The sequence below is a fragment of the Marmota marmota genome, unplaced genomic scaffold (genome assembly GCF_001458135.2).
Source record: "Marmota marmota marmota unplaced genomic scaffold, marMar, whole genome shotgun sequence".
Lineage (NCBI taxonomy): Eukaryota > Metazoa > Chordata > Mammalia > Rodentia > Sciuridae > Marmota > Marmota marmota.
Window position 1 is genome coordinate 25,626,918 of NW_026000249.1, and position 5,887 is coordinate 25,632,804.

Here is a 5,887-nt window from a genome sequence, read left to right on the forward strand (position 1 = left end):
CAAAAAAAAAAAAAAAGCAAGACTGGTGTGTATGATTTTTGTGCTGGGGGGTATGTTATGATTTACACTGAATTCCATTTTAGAATGATAATTTAAAAAGCTGGTGCACGATTTCTGCAGCTTTATGTGTGTGTGTATTTATTCTGTTCGTACATGGGAGAGCAACTTGCTATTTGAAGCATCTTGTTTTCTCTTATCAAAACCAATTATTATTATTTTTTAAATATTTATTTTTTCGTTGAGTTGGACACAGTACCTTTATTTTATTTATTTTTATGTGGTGCTGAGGATTGAACCCAGGGCCTTGCACGTGCTAGGCAGGCGCTCTACCTCTGAGCCACAACCCCAGCCCTCAAAACCAATTATTATTTTAAGTGACAGAAGAAAAATGGTTGACATGTAAAAGGTATATATCCTATCACTCAATAATTCCACTTCTAAAGTGTTTTAGAGAAACATTGGGTATATGGACACCAGAAGGTTTGTACTAAGATTTTGATTGCAGCATTGTGAGAGTAGAATGTGGAAAACTACCTGAATGTTCTTCCCCAGGAAAATGAATTAAACTATGGCCTATCCATACGTAGGATACAATATAGCAGTAAATGCAACAAGAGAACTCTGTAGTGACTTGGAAAAAAATTCCCAAGGAAGATTGGTGCATAAAAGGAGCAATCTGTAGACAATCATGTTTTATATAGCAATAAAAATACATTTATATATTTATTTATAATGCAAAATGAGAGCTTAGAATCATTTATATCAAAAAGGCACTTTTTACCTCTTGGGAGTGGATAGAGAGATAGAAGATAAGGAGAAGAAAAGATGAAGGATGAGGGATGGATTTGACTTTTATTTTTAATTTTGGGGGTACTGGGAATTGAACTCAGGGGCACCCGACCACTGAGCCACATCCCCAGTCCTATTTTGTATTTTATTTAGAGACAGGGTCTCACTGAGTTGCTTAGGGCCTCACTTTTGCTGAGGCTGACTTTGAACCCGTGATCCTCCTGTCTCAGCCTCCTGAGCCACTGGGATTAGAGGTGCCTGGCTACTTGACTTTTATTATATTGTAATGCTTTACATGAAGAAACATATTCATGTGTTGTGTGATTGAAATTGTTAAAAAATTAATATGTAATTCCTTAACTATTTCAAACCATTTAAGACATAAAAAATAAAAAGTGATACTTCCATTTTCTCCTCCATAATTCATCCCTTCTTTTGGTGGATATTTTAGTTGCTTTCACTTTTTAATTTGTTATTACAAACAACATTGCAAAGAAAATTCTTGTTTGCTTTTATCCTTTTTCCACTCATGTTTCTTTAGTATACAATGGTTACGTGATATAAGCAATTAAAAAATTTGATAGATGCTGTCAAATTGCCTTCCAAAAGAGTGTACAGTGATTTATAGAACATTATTCCTGTGCTAACTCTCTGATCTACGTTATTATGGCTGCAACAATAGCAGCCGCACCCAGACATACTGAGTTGGCCTGAAGCCCAGACCATAGCTGACTTCATCTCCTACCCTTTGCCTATTGGCCATTGGTGGAACAAGTACATCTGACCGGATTAGCCAATCAGTGGAGGAGTTGGGAGGGGAGGATCGTGATGGAAGAAGCCTAGATTTGCAGAAACAGAGACAAACTGATGGCCCATGGTCTGTATGGAACTCACAGCCATGGTTTTTGTTTTGTTTTGTTTTTGCCTGCATAATGCTGGGTACTCAGTGTTTTAAAAAATCAGAATCATTGCCAAGTGTTAAGGGAGCAGGGCTGAATCTCCACTTATATTTTCTTTCATATAGTTCTCCATGTACAGAATAGTGACATGGAAAAAAATTCATATAACATTCTTGATATTTCTTTTTTGGGGGGTGGGAGGTAACCAGGGATTGAACTCAGGGCACTCAACCACTAAGCCACATCCCTAGCCCTATTTTGTATTTTGTTTAGAGACAGGGGCTCACTGAGTTGCTTAGGTCCTCGCTTTTGCTGAGGCTGGCTTTGAACTCTCTCTCAATCCTCCTGCCTCAGCCTCCTGAGCTGCTGGGATTACAGGCATGCACCACAGTGCCTGGCTACATTCTTGTTATTTCTTTACTCCCTGACTCACACCTTCCCTGGGAGGTAGAGTGGCTTCCTCTTCTCTCTCTCTCTTTGTAGCTGGCTCCCCAGAAAGAACAAGTTGCTACCTTCAACTTAGATTCTAATCTAATTCTGGACTTTACAATGAGAAAGACCAATTTGAAAGAAAAGTGGCGCAGGACTGATCACACACACACCTGGGATAAAAAGTGGGTTTATTGTCAAGAGCCCGACAAGGCTGCTGTGCACAAAGAGAGGGACAGCAGCAGCAAGGAGGGAGAGCAGCAACTCCCCCTTGAATGTTACCTTTTATAAGCTAGAATCATGGCTGAGCGCTAGGGGCAGGTTTAGTCTTGACTGACACAGTGAGCATCCCCTGATCTTGTGGAAGGCAAATTTGTTTCTTGGGGAACAGAGACAGGCAGTTTTCCTGTCTCTCAGAGGGGGAACAGGGAAACTGGCATGTCCCTTTATCTTCACAAGGAGAGAACAGGGACACCAGTGCATCCCCATCTCAGGGGCAGGTAAATTGTCTTCTATCTCTCAATGAGAGAACAGGGAGAGACCAGCAGGTCTCTAGGCCAGTAGGTTTTATCTCAGGCATATGAACAGTATTCATAAAGTGGGTATTGGGGAAAGGAAGATGGCTGCAATTATGCTAACACAGTTACCTTTAGAAAAGTCTCATTCTGGAGCAGAGAGGTAATATTTTGATATTAATCTATTTTTCTCCTTATGTTTTAATTGATACAGAACTAAAGTAGGAAACAAGTATTTATTGGGCCTCCTTAAGCCTAAATATCAGGGTTTAAAAATACTGAGATTCCAAAATAGATTTTTTTCACACCATAATCAATAGTTGTGATTTTTTTTTTCTTTTTGGTAACTGGAAGATTGGGCAACCCTGAGTCTTTATTGCTAACTGATGACCATGGCTGGAGCCGAGATATAGCTTCCCTTTTGGATGGGACACATGTTATCCAACTCATCACTGCCCTAGCTATTCCCTATTATTATTTTTTTAAAGAGAGAGAGAGAGAGAGAGAGAGAGAGAATTTTTTAATATTTATTTTTTAGCTTTCAGTGGACACAACATCTTTTATTTTATTTGTAAGTGGTGCTGAGGATCGAACCCAGCGCCCTGCACATGCCAGGCAAGTGCGCTACCACTTGAGCCACATCCCTAGCCCTCTCTATTATTTTTCTAATACTTCTACTGAAAGTCCACTGACATTTAGCACCAATATGGTGATAGAGTTGTGGGATACTGAGTAGCATCCCCTTCCCCAAAGAAATCCACATTCTAATTCTCGAAACCTGTGAATATGATCATTTCAAAAGGAATTTTGCATAAGTGATTAAAGACTCTGGGGTGGAATAAAACCCTGGGTGTGGCCAATGTAATCACAAGGTTTCTAATAAGGAAAAGATGAAAGCAGGAGGCTCTAAGTCACATAAGGAATCAGAGGTCAGAGAAGACGAATCTGAAGATGCTACACTGCTGGCTTTGAAGATGCAGGAACAAATCACCCACCAAGGAATGCAAATAGCTTCTAGAAATGAGAAAAGGCAGGAAAAAGAATTCTTAGAGCCTCCAGAAGGAATGTGGCCCTGTCTACACGTTGATTTTAGTCTGCTAAACCATTTTGGACTTCAGAGCTCCAGAACTGTAAACAAATAAACTTGTATGCTTTTTTTTAAGTATTTATTTTTTAGTTGTAGTTGGATACAATACCGTTATTTTTTTATTTATTTTTATGTGGTGCTGAGGATTGAACCCAGGGCCTCACATGTGCTAGGCAAGTGCTTTACTGCTGAGCCACAACCCCAGCCCTAAACTTATATGCTTTTGGTCACCACATTTAAACAGCAAAGGAGGCTAATCCAAGTGCAAAGGAAAAAGTCAAATTCTTATACCCATATCTCTATTACAAGAAGGAAAACTAGATCAAGATGGCTACATATTTCAGTAATGTGACAGAGCATTTATTTGTGGAAGGGTAGTGAACATTGTTGTTTACCCAGCACCCAATACTCATCTCACCTTTCATTAAAAGTACCCTGATTTTTGTTGAAATATTTTACCCTCTCACATGTCTGAAGCACTTTCAGGAAAACTAGCCCTTCTCTGATCTAATTGTAATTCTATCCTTGCTAGGATGAATCATTCGAGAGCTCAGATTTAAGAAGGTCAATGTGTAGAATTTTCCAGATTATGAAATTGACATTTCTGGGCATATGACCTAATTTTGACCAAGGCATAAAATTCTCTAACATAGATAGGGGGAACTTTGAAGGAATTTTTCCATATGGTCTCATCTTTTAAGGATTGCAGAAGTGGAGGTGGTTGCCCATGTTTTGCCTCCTACATGGAACACACATCCGATACCAGTGGTGCTGCACATGTCTATAGAAAGTTCCAGCTTTATCTGAGATCCTTAGAAACCATTTTGGGAAGAGACTTTTTTCTTTTTGTAGTGCTGGGGATTTGTACGTGAGGCAAGTACTCTACCAACTGAGCTATATCCCCAGCCTGAGACATTCTCCATGAAGTAATTAGGGGCCATTTCTAGGTAGGCCTAGATTGTCGATATATTATACATATCCAAGGATGATATAGAGAGACATGAAATGGGACCATAGAGAGAACTAAGGTGTTTGCCACTGGTAAAGATGGTCTAGAATCTCCTGGACCAGTGAAGTTAATGGCCATCTAACTCTTCTAAGGAATGAATATTTAGGATCCTTGCATAGAAATTTTCATAAGTGTGCAAACCTAACTTTACAAAATTACTTGACACTGGACCTATAATCCTCTTCAGTTAAAAATATAGCTCCACCTTCTTAAATGAATTAACCTTGGGTAGTTTTACATGGGGTAAAAATTTCAATTAATCTCTCAAACTTTGGCGTTGGTACATGCCATAAGAATGACCTAATTCCACTGGGCGCTGTGGTGCACATACCTGTAATCCCAGAGACTCAGGAGGCTGAGGCAGGAGGATCATGAGTTCAAAGCCAGCCTCAGCAATTTATCAAGACCTTCAGCAACTTAGCGAGAACCTCTCTCAAAATAAAATATTTTTTATTTGGGGGAAGTGGCTCAGTGGGTAAGCACCAATGGGGTTCAATTCCCAGTAAAATACTTAATTCCTTTACCATAAAGCCATAGATTTTTCTTTTTTTTAATTTTATTATAATAAATTTAGTATTATTTAAACTTTTTTTTTTAAAGAGAGAGAGAGAGAGAATTTTTTTAATATTTATTTTTTATTTTTCGGCAGAGACAACATCTTTGTTTGTATGTGGTGCTGAGGATTGAACCCGGGCCGCATGCATGCCAGGCGAGCGCGCTACCACTTGAGCCACATCCCCAGCCCCATAGATTTTTCTTGCACTTTTAAATAATTGTTATCAGTGGGGCACAGCGGTGCACGCCTTTAATCCCAGCAGTTCAGAAGGCTGAGGCAGGAGGATGGAGAGTTCAAGCCAGCCTCAGCAAAAGCGAGGTGCTAAGTAATTCAGTGAGATCCTGTCTCTAAATAAAATACAAAATGGGGCTGGGGATGGGGCTTAGTGGTTGAGTGCCCCTGAGTTCAATCCCCAGAACCCCCCATCAAAAAAAAAAAAAACTGTTATCAAGAATAGAAAACTGGGCTGGGGATGTGGCTCAAGTGGTAGCGCGCTCGCCTGGCGTGCATGCTGCCCGGGTTCGATCCTCAGCACCACATACAAACAAAGATGTTGTGTCCGCCGAGAACTAAAAAAAAAATAAATATTAAAAAATTATCTCT